Consider the following 11,786-nt stretch of genomic DNA (forward strand, 5'->3'; position numbering starts at 1 on the left):
AGATGAGGGAACTGAGGCACAGAGAAGTTAAGTGACTTGCCCAAAGTCAAACACTAACAAGTGGTGGAGGGGAATTAGAACCCACAACCTCTGACTAAGCCACGTTACTACTCCAAGGTAATCAGGTTGGATAAAATCCATGTCCCACACGGGGCTCACAGTCTTAATCCCCATTTTACATTTGCAGTAACTGAGGCCCAGAGAAGTGAAGTGACTTGCCCAAGGTCACACTGCAGATAAGTGAGCCAGGATTAGAACCCAGGTCCTTCTGACTCCTGAGCCCATAATAATGTTGGTATTTATTAAGCGCTTACTATGTGCCGAGCACTGTTCTAAGCGCTGGGGTAGACACAGGGGAATCAGGTTGTCCCACGTGGGGCTCACAGTCTTCATCCCCATTTTACAGATGAGGGAACTGAGGCACCGAGAAGTTAAGTGACTTGCCCAAAGTCACACAGCTGACAAGTGGCAGAGCCGGGGTTCGAACCCATGACCTCTGACTCCAAAGCCCCGGCTCTTTCCAGTGAGCCACGCTGCTTCTCAACAGAACAGCCCATGCTCTGTTCATGTTATCTGCCTAGTGAATCTGAGTGCTGGGGATCACTTCTATGGGTGGGGAGTCCTTACAGACATTCTCTTTGAACAAACATTGTCTTTGTTCAACATGCATCTCTTTATAATATCTTTCCTAGATAAGAATGAATTGTTTGATCCAAACTAAAAACTAAAATTGAGATATAGAAAAAACAAAACTGGAAAATGAAAATGTAGAGCACCATCTCAGGGTTATGCTCCATTATTGGGACTGCAATAAAACAAGCATGTTTGGTCACTGACAATTGTCTGTGGTCTCTAAACCAGTCTTTCATCTGTCTTTACAGTTAACAGTGTTAAATCACACCACATTAAAGTTGGTTGAGGGGCAGAAGGAAAAAAGGCAGGGCCTGCAGCATGGCTCAGTGAATAAAGCATAGAACGGAGGCCTGGAAGTCAGAAGGACCTGGGTTCTAATCCTGACTCCGCCACATGTCTGCTGTATGACCTTGGGCAAGTTACTTCACTGCATAACATGTGACATCACATACCCGAGTGCCTGATTCCTGTAAGGATCAGTGACTACCCTATTCAGGGGTCACCCTACTCCCCCTCTAGAATGTAAGTTTGTTGTAGACAGGGAGCATGTCTACCAACTCTGTTGTATTGTCTAGGTAGGAGGGAATAAGACCTAGTCCCCATTTTATAGATGAGGAAACTGAGGTGCAGAGAAGTTAAATGACTTGTCCAAGATCACACAGCAGGCAAATGGCAGAGATGGAATTAGAACCCAGTTCCTCTGACTCCCAGGCCTGTGCTCTTTCCATTAGGCCATACTGCTTCTCACATTCCTAAAATCCACCCTTTCCTCTCCATCCAAACTGTAGATTTGGGTCCAAGGGATCTGGGCAATTATCAAATGTCCTTCAGTGGGCAAGATTTTGGAAATTCACCAAATTACAGCCCACTGAGCCCTCCCAGGTACTGACTTTGTTGGTTTAGACCAACAATAGCCTAAATTTGCCAGAAGTCTAGGCAGAAACAGTGTGGACTGAAGTGATTCAGAAGCAGTAATTGCTGCCAAAGAAGATCCTGTTCACTTATGTGCAGAAGCAATTATTTGCTGGCTGGCAGTTGTAATTACTTTTTACTTCAGGTAGGTAACTGTTCCAGAATCCAAGCTAAGAGGATTATTGGTGACTGACTGGCTTTTGGAGCAAGTCATTTTCACATAATCAGTACAGCATGTTTAGTGAACTTTCCATCCTGCTACCTTCTTACCTAGGCAGTTCCTCGGTAATCAGTTGGTTGTATTTACTGAGCAAAGATTGTGTGCAGGGCACTATATTAACCACTTGGGAGAGTACAATACAATAGAGTTGATATACATGTTCCCTGCCCTGAAGGAACTAAGTTTAGTTCTTAGATGGTCTGAGCCTGACAATGACCAGCAGTTTGAAAATTCCATAAACTCTAAGATGGGGAGAGGTTTGTAGAAGTTAACCAGTTACTGTTTATAAAAAGTTCACATTTATATTGACCAACCAAGATTTCTGAGTCCTGGATGGCAAGGAGGCCACTCCAATACTCTGTCCTTGTCCTTCTGACATACTATAACCGGTCTGCCTTCTGGGCCCTGTTTCAGTATTACTTCCATAGAGGGAGGGAGATATAGTAGTCGCTAATTTTTTTTATGGCATTCGTTAAGTACTTACTATGTGTCAAATGCTGTACTAAGTGCTGTAGTAGATACAAGAGAGTCAGACTGTACAAAATCCATGTCCCAAATAGGGCTCACAGTCTTAATCCCCATTTAAAAGATGGGGTAACAGGCACAGGGAAGTTAGGTAACTTGCCCAATGTCACACAGTAGACAAGTGGCAGAATCAGGATTATAGCCCAGATCCTCCTAACTCCCAGGCCTGTAGCCCCACTGTTTCTTTAAGATTTCAGCCTCCAACCTGTAGATTATCTTTCCCTGCAATTATGGAGGCCTCAGAGTCCTCTGGTATGTCAAAGGTCCCAAGATACTGGAGTTGATTTTAATTTCTGGCAATGCCCTTTTACAGGAAGATTGGTTTGGGGCAGTGGGAGAGGAGAGGGGGATTGAGTTCAAGTTTACACAAGAAGCCAGGTTTATACAGCTCAATTTATGAACCAGGTTATGTACTTGCAAGAGACTGTCCCACCTCCATCTCTGCCTTGACTCTTCTTGGTTATGGCTCATTTTGTATTCAAACTTGCAGGAGAACCAAGGGGTCTTGCTTTAGCATATAAAGTCCCCCTCCCCTTCTCACTCTGTACCAGACCCTGTATTCCCCAGACAGTAACCCTAAAGGGCAGAGAACTAACTGCTCCCATCTGGAAATAAAGCAGTGGAACCATCCCTGAGAGAACCACCCTGAGGCCAAAACCCCAGTGAGGTTCCCCAGTGGGATGGTCAAAGTAGGCCAGAATTTGCTAATCCAGAAGAGGCCACTATTGTGCTCCCCTTCAGAGTTCCCACACTGGCATAGCCTACAGAAATAGGATGGCCACTCATCAGATTTTATAATGGACAGTCCAGCTTTCACCTTGTCTATTGGTCTTAAGACATTCAGTCTGCTGAGAAGGATGAAGAGGAGGAGGTGGGCAAAGAAGTGTCTGGTATTCTTGGGTACCATCATTAGCCACCCTGCTATCCAGAGGGATCATTTCTTCTTATTAGTAAATCCATAACTAAGACTTCTTTTAGTAAGGACTGAATTAGTATTATTACTCCTAACATATTATAATGATATAACACATTGCCATTATTACACTTTTATTTTAATTATTAATCCTAACAATTTTTTATTAAGTCCTTACTACGTGCCAAACACTGCACTAAACTCTGGGCTAGATAAAAGACAGACAATCAGGCTCGACACAATCCCCATCCTATATGGGGCTCACAATCTAAATAGGATTGATCCCCATTTTACAGATGAGAAAACTGAGGCCTAGAGAAGTTGTGTTGGAGCTGGGATTAGAACCTAGGTCTGAGTTCCTTCTACTAAACCACCCTGCTTCCTTAGCTGAAAGGAGGGATGGAGAGAATGGCTTGATATTTGTGTCCTTCCAGACACAAGAATGTTAACATGTCCAGTTTAGCCTAATCAGGACTAATAGAGTCACAATCTACCAACTAATTTGATCTGTTAGAAAAATATTAAATCAGTTTACTTTAGGAAAGAAACATTCAAGTCTGCCAACATCTGAAGTGCCATAATCTGTATTATTTACTCATGTTTATTGAACTACAAAGAGAGAACATAAATTGTAATAAATACAATCCTTCCCATCTGCAGGAAAGTGGGGAATTACCCTCAAGAATACCTGTCCAGACACAGCTAGCGTGGTCTAGGTCAGGATGGGAGGAGGAGAAGGATTACTTGTATCCCAGCCTGAATAGTAACTGTTTCGTCTATGCAATGTCCCAGTGCTCCAGAAGGGGAAGGAGCTTGAGGCTGACATTCAAAAAGCAGCTGTCCCTGTAGCACGTCAGCTTCCCTGAGCTGCTCAAAACTGGATCCAACAAGCTGTTGCTGGCATATGCGGAAGATGCTAACCGCAGGGGAATATCTGAAGAGAAAATAGAAAGGAGGGTTTCTCCTAGCCAGCCCTCGGAGAGGAGGGCACAAGACTTAAATGGTTTAAAAGACAAGAATGGGAGAATTGGGCTGGTTGTTTCCTCAGTTTCCAGATAAAATTATTGAGAAAATTTTATTCTGATGGGGAAAAGAACCTTATGTGAAATGAAAGTGAATTAAAAATAAAGTTGGATGAAGAACTAATCTCACAATGCAAGAATTTTGATTTCAATAATAGGATATAATCCATAAGTCTTTTTCAGCAGTTGTGATTTGTTAGCATGTCTATAGTGGTACGCTACTTAATCCTTAGTGCTTGCTTTGAGGAAAGTCTTAGAAAATATATTTCTATTCTGTGCACAGTTATTCTAATAGTAATTCATGAAAACATTGTTAAATATCTAAATGTATTTTACTTCCCCTTAACTTGTTCTTTCGTACTTCACAATCAGACTTTAGCTCCTCCACTTACTAATGATTTCAAGAAATGACTCAAGAGCAGGCTGACCTACAAAAGAAGGTACTGAATAAAATATTGTCTTTAAAAATAAACCACATGGGGAAGAATTGTGTTAGAATAATAACTATAGTATTTATTAAACACTTACTATGTGTCAAGCACTGTTTAGTACTGGGGTAAATACAAAATAATCAGGGCTGCTTGAGTCCCTGTTCCACATAGGGCTCACAATTTAAGTAGGAGGGAGTAAACTGAGGCACAGAGAAGTTAAGTGTCTTGCCCAAGGTCATGCAGCAGACAAGTGGCAGAGCTGAGATTAGAGCCCAGGTCCTATGATTCACAGGGCCCTGTTCTTTCCCTTAGGCCACCCTGCTTAGAAAAGAAACTGTTTTCTAATTCATCTCTACATTGGGAAGCAGCATGGCCTAGTGGAAAGAGCCCAGGCCTGGGAGTCAGAAGATGTGCGCTCTAATCCCATCTCTGCCACACAGCAGGCAAGTCACTCAACTTCATTGTCTGCCTCAGTTTCCTCATTGTAAAATGGGGGTTCAATACCTGTCTCCCTCCTTAGACTGTGAACCCCATGTGGGACCCAGATTGAATGAATTAGGTCTCTGACCTAATTAACTTGTATCTATCCTAGTGCTTAGAACAGTGCTTTACACATAATAAGTTCTTAAATACTATTAACAAAAACATACTGAGTCCCAGCTCTGCCACTTGTCAGCTGTGTGACTGTGGGCAAGTCACTTAACTTCTCTGTGCCTCAGATACCTCATCTGTAAAATGGGGATTAACTGTGAGCCTCACATGGGACAACCTGATGACTCTGCATCTCCCCCAGTGCTTAGAACAGTGCTCTGCACATAGTAAGCGATTAACAAATACCAACATTATTAAGGTTACTACCTGTCCAGTGTTCACCTGAAATTGAGGGGTTATACTCAGTTTCCAAAATAACTCTAGGAGAAGTAGCATGGCCTAGTGAATAGAGCAAAAGCCTGGGAGACAGAGACCAGGGTTCTAATCCCAGCTCCTCCACTTGTCTGCTGTGTGACCTTGGGCAAGTCACTTAACTTCTCTGTGCCTTAGTTACCTCATCTGCAAAATGGGGATTAAGACTGTGAGCCCCATGTGGGACATGGGCTATGTCCAATCTGATTAGTTTATATCTACCCCAGTGCTTAGTACTGAACCTGATACATAGTAAGCCCTTAAATTCCATAAAAAATTTGTGGGGGCAGCCATACTGGGAATCAGGAAACCCAGGAAGTCAGGAAATTTGAAGCTGGTGTGTTGGGACAGCATATGTTGAAGGGGCTGGACCCAGGGCCCATTTTTAAAAAAAATGATATTTGTTAAGCAGTTACTATGTTACAGGCACTGTAGTAAGCACAGGAGTAGATACAGGATAATCAGTTTGGATACAATCCATGTCTCATATGAGGTTCACAGTCTTAATCCTCATTTTACAGATCAGGGAAGGGAAGCACAGAGAAGTGAAGTGATTGGTCCAAGGTCACCCAGCAGACAAGTGACAGAGCTGGAATAAGAACCCAGGCCCATTCTAGAACCAATTGCTAAAAACTAGCACCACTAAATCTAATTTACTAACATTCCAAAGTAGATGTTTCTTTGGTAAGCTCCTGACCTCTGTTTTGCAATTTCAGACAATACAGCCAGTATATAGATGCAGTTGATGATTTTAAAGTCCCACTTCAAATATCTCTTATTCTAACATCTCTGCTAAATATCTCTTTTTTTAAGTTGAGGAAACAAACTCAAGGAAGTTAAGTGATATACCGCAAGTTACCAAAGTGTGAAATGCTAAGGCACTAGAAAAGAGTCCAAAGGGGCTCAGAAGGAAGTGCAATTTAGAATTATTAAATAGCAAAAAAGGAATGGACAGGTGTGGGTATGATCATAGAAGTTATCTACAGAGGGAACTTTGCTCTGGGTTGGACTTCGCCTAAACTCTGTCATGAAAAATTCTTACAATGAACAACTTAAATTCTTTTATACTGCAATAGATGGATAATAAAAGGGGCTGGGCCTTGAGTTCATTTAAATAGCCAATGGAGTCATTTTAGAAACCGCATAAGAACAGTCAGTGCAGTATTGTATCTCTCAGATTCACTGATTAGGTTTTCCCAAAAACTATATAAAGATCAGAGACATAAGATTCTTTGGACACATATGAGGTTCTTCCGAACTGTTGCATCAGGGATAATAAACTATCATAGATAATAATGCTTACCTGCCCCTTGGGAAGGCTGTGTGCATTTTCTAAACTCTTAGAAAATCCTGAATATTTATTAAGTAAATATACAATACTAAACACTGCTTGATTATCCATTGTTATATCTGCATGGTAAACTATCCAGCCAAAACCTTCCAGTGCTTCTCCTGACTGGGAGTCAGTAAACCTATGAGCCCCATGTAATCATTCAATCAACAATAATAATAATAATAATGGCATTTGATAAGCACTATGTGCAAAGCACTGTTCTAAGCACTGGGGAGGATACAAGTGATCAGGTTGCCTCATGTGGGACTCACAGTCTTCATCCCCATTTTACAGATAGGGTAACTGAGGCCCAGAGAAGTGAAGTGACTTGCCCAAAGTCACACACCTGACAAGTGGCTGAGCCTGGATTTGAACCCATGACCTCTGACTCTCAAGCCTGGGTTCTTCCCACTGAGCCACGCTGCTTCTTAATCGTATTTAGCACTTACTATGTTCAGAGCCCTCTACTAAGCACCTGGGAGAGTAAATAAAACAGAAATAGGAGACATATTACCTGACCATAATGAGCTTACAGTGTAGGGAGAGATACAGATATTAATATGAATAAGTAATTTAAATATATAGTTTAAAGATGCACAGATAAGTGTTGTGGGGTTGAGTGGGGCAAATATCAAGTGTCAATGTAGGACAGGGACCTGTCCAATCTGATTATCTTGAATCCGAGTGCTTAATGTAGTGTTGGGCACAAATTATATCATTATTATTATAATGCCCAAGTTTGTTCTGCTCCTTTTTCCTTCTACTCAAAATAACTGGAAAAGAGTGAAAGCTCCTGGACTAATTTGGGACTAGCTCAAGAGAGACAGAGTTTTGGCTGAGTGTGATTACAATATTCCATAAGGCTCAGGAGCCTGCTTGAAATCTGCCTGCAGGCCAGGGGGTACTGAAACAGCTACCCTCTGCCCATCCTAACTTAGAGTGCTTACTGCCACAATGGCCACAGCAGTAAACTTAAAATATCTGGCTGCTCCTGGAAAGAGAATATTCTTACTTTCCTCCCTGGGTAGGATGGGGAGATCAGGGCTTGGAGCTAGAGGAACACATAAGGCAGTCTGTCAGCCAGGCAGATGGGCTGGTGCAGAGGGTCGGTAAGATCTGGAAAGAGCTCTGTGGGGAGGGTAAGTGGTGCAGGACTCCCAAACATTTTTGTATCAGATACTCTCTTTGCGAGTATTGGATAAGTATCAAAGGCGAAATTTGTCCTAAGCAGATTCAGATGCCAAGACAAATTTTTCTCTTAAAAAAAAAATCCTCTCCAAAAATGTGCCTTGTTTTTTGGAGCCAGCTCCTGTGTGTAGAGTACTCTATGTGTTGCAATGTGTTGCAATGTATTTAAAATGTTTAAAAATGTATTGACTTTGATTCTTTTTTTAAAAAAAAAAATACAACTTTTGGGCCCCATGAGTTGTCTCTAGTTTCTGTATAATTCCCACTGTGGGTAATTTTTGTCCTGCTAGGGATCAAGAGATAATGTGACCCTCCCCTCCCCCAACACACACAATTACAATCTGATTACACTTTTTTTTAAAACTACTTATGGGGAATGTGGCTGTATATTCTTTATAGGGTATTTATTTTTCATTCTCTTACAGCCTTAATGAAACAAAAAAATTACAGATTCTCTCTCTTCAAATAGAGCACTTAACCAATTAAAAATGGATCTATGCTCAATGTATGGGGAGATTTGACATAGCCCAGGAATGTCCTTTAAATCCTAAGGTTCTTGAGGACAGGGAATGTGTCTACCAACTCTGTTGTAGGTCCCAGCGCTTAGTACAGTGCTCTGCACACAATAAGTGCTCAGTAAATACCATTGATTATCTGATTAAATGTGGCAGTGAGTGGCATATTTAACACCATCACTTATGCATGCCTGAATGTTCAAGGAGACCACATTAACCACTGATATAAGGATGGCTACCGCTGATAAGGAATATCTCCCAGTTTCTCTGATAGGTAGGAGTAAATAGAGCTCACATGGCCAAGTAGAACTGGATGGGCTGTAAAAGAGCACATCAGAGGAAAGGAATCTTACCTCTTTATGCTCTCCTCCTATTCTTATGGTCAAAGATGGTGTTCCAGTAAAGGTGACAACCCTCCGCGAAGAAGAAATCAAATTTTATATTTTAAAATGACAAAATCACAAATCAATAGTTTTTTGTTTTGTTTTTTTACTTAAATCCTGTTCTGTTTAAGTTTTTCCTCAGGTGTAAAGTAATATGGATTTTAGGGATGTCTTAGTGCTCCGGCTGGTTGCTGAAATTTCCAGCAAATATCCTGGCATCAGAGCCTGAGCAGTTGTGGGACATGTAGTCCTAGAAGTATCGGCCCAGGCTTTAGAGCCTGCATCTTTGGACAGTACACTCTGAGCCTACACAAATTTATCTAGCCAAATATTGTGGCACTACATCTCCCATGAACCCTTAGGAAACTCAAATGGTCCTTGCCTCCACTGCTCTCATGATCACCAAAACATTAGAAACATCTTGGAAACCACATACCAGAGGGGGAGGCTGTCCCATTTTTAGACAGTCGGCTCACTTCCTAAGTACCCAGTTTAGTTTTTGTCCAATAAAACCACTGATTTTACTAGAGATGCAGCTTGGCCTAAAGAAAGAGCACCAGCCTGGGAGTTAGAGTATTTGGGTTCTAATCCCACCTCTATCATGTGACCTAGGGTATGTCACTTGTGTGCCTCAGTTACCTCATCTGTAAAACAGGAATTAAGTATCTGTTCTTCTCTCCGTTTGACCGCAAGCCTCATGAGAAACAGGGTCTGTGACCTGATTCTGTTGTATCTACCCCAGCATTTAGCACACTGGTAGGCACATATTAAGCAGTTAATATTTTTATAATTATTATAATTACAACTCTAAGGACAAAGTCATTAGCTGTCTTGGAGAAAAAGAGCTATGAAAACAGATCTTGGTATGTACTATTATTATCAAATGCCACCGAGTTGTTGCCAATTCATAGCAATTCTATGGATATACTTTCTCCAGAACATTCTATCTTCTGCCATAATCTGTACCTTGCTAACGTTTCTTCAGTTATCTATCCATCTAGCTGCTGGCCTACCTCTTCAATGTTTTGTCTGGACTTTGCCTAGCATTAGTGTCTTCTCCAGAGAATTAGTCCTCCTGATGATGCATCCAAAATGTAGGTAGAATTGTTATTTTTGAGGCTATAATACTAAAATTGATTAATTCCCATTAAAGAAGAAAAGTGGATTCATTTTTATTCTTAATACTTGGAAACATTTGGAATGTAATTATGCAATTCTTCCATAGAAACTCCACCAATTATCTTTGATATTAAAGTGCCCAAAAGCTACATAGCAATTACAAGTTACAATACTGCAATAACTACCTTTTGAGAAGCAGCCAATTTCAGGTCCCTCTATGACAGAGAGGTAAGGGTTGACCCTCAAACTGTGGGAATGAGCCAGCTTCAGCCTGAGGGGCATTGAGTCTGTACTCAGTCCAACCCACAATTGTCCCTTGGCGCTGTAAGACCCACTGCATTCTTGTGCTGGGCAATGGTGCCTCAGCCATCGATGCTAAAAGGTCACTATCCCCTCTGGTCAATGTTGAGGAGGCCTAGATTAGGGTTCCCTGTTTCCCTTCAAACCCAACTTGCCTAGCCAAGGACCAGGTCTCTGTAGGCAGACATGGGAATTTAGGGATCCTGAAGGCCTGCAGGAACAGGGAATAAAAAGATGATAAATTCCCCTTGAGGGCTCCATGAGTTCAGCTTTTTAATTTGCTGTCAGTACAGTATTTCTTTCTTTAATGGTAACAAAAGCTATCAGACACCATACCTCCTGCCCAGATACAATCCCAGAGTGCATTTCCTTGCTGATGTCTGAACTCATCAAAAAAAAAAAAAAAAAAAGTCCCCAACTTGGATCTTGTGCTATTTCCTCTGATTGTGAAGCACAAAACACTAGGTTGAGGTTCCAGCAACTATAACTTTGGCCTTCAGTTCATATCACTGCAGACCTTTTCCCTCCAGATGTAGTTTAAATTCCTCCTCTAAGAAGCCTCGCTTTTGGTTGGCTCTGAATTTAGTGTTTGGCAGAGTTCATTGCCTTATTCTTACCATGGCTCTAGTCTAAAGATAAACTTGTTAATTGAAGGTTTCGATGTTCAGATAGTACTTTTCCAAAATGAACAACTGAGAAGTGGTAGTGGTTTTATTTTTGCCACAGCCTCTGAAATGGAGATTCTACAAATATTCTTAGGACCAAAGTGAAAATGAAAGTTGTACTCTTGAGCTGAAGCAGATCATAGCAGGAGTTAAAACTTGTACTGTACTCTTAAGAGCAAAGTCTACAATCTGACAAAACATTTTATTTCCCAGCTATCTTTCCTATGGCAATTTATTTTGTGCCAACAATCTCCATGTGATTTACGGTTGGCTAATAAAAGAGAACATTCAGTTTAATTCCACTGAGTAACTCAAATTGACATCATTTTAAAAATCAAAAGCAAATTCAAATTGTCTTAGAAGTTATGGAAATCTAAAATTAAGATAAAATGGAAAATGAAAAACAGATCCTTTAGCTGAGATTTAACTGAAATGTCCGAACTGGACGTTTGTTTTTACTATATTATCACTGTGCTTTTTTAAAAAAAAAAAGAAAAAAACTCTGGGCTTATGTACAAGAACTAAAAATACATAACCAAAATAAACTGAATATAGTAAGGTTACCCAACAAGAATGCATGATTCATTTGGGTCACCCAACCTCAGATGACAGTGTCCAATGAAAGTCCACAAATTAGGACTTTCAGACTGCAGAGAACAGAAGGAAATTCCAAAAACAAATCCTGGGGAAGCACTGGCCTTCTGATAATTAAATAGGGACTACT

The 11,786-nt window shown here is 41.0% G+C and overlaps 1 long non-coding RNA gene across 1 annotated transcript; it reads right to left on the bottom strand.

The window, feature by feature from the left end:
* Nucleotides 1–3,771: 3,771 nt before the first annotated feature.
* Nucleotides 3,772–9,012, bottom strand: LOC114809049. The gene is made up of 2 exons (XR_003756810.1): nt 8,949–9,012; nt 3,772–4,137 (listed from the first exon to the last, which is right to left on the bottom strand). It is a non-coding gene; the product is annotated as an uncharacterized LOC114809049 (long non-coding RNA).
* Nucleotides 9,013–11,786: the final 2,774 nt, after the last annotated feature.

The sequence above is a fragment of the Ornithorhynchus anatinus genome, chromosome 1, assembly GCF_004115215.2.
Source record: "Ornithorhynchus anatinus isolate Pmale09 chromosome 1, mOrnAna1.pri.v4, whole genome shotgun sequence".
NCBI lineage: Eukaryota > Metazoa > Chordata > Mammalia > Monotremata > Ornithorhynchidae > Ornithorhynchus > Ornithorhynchus anatinus.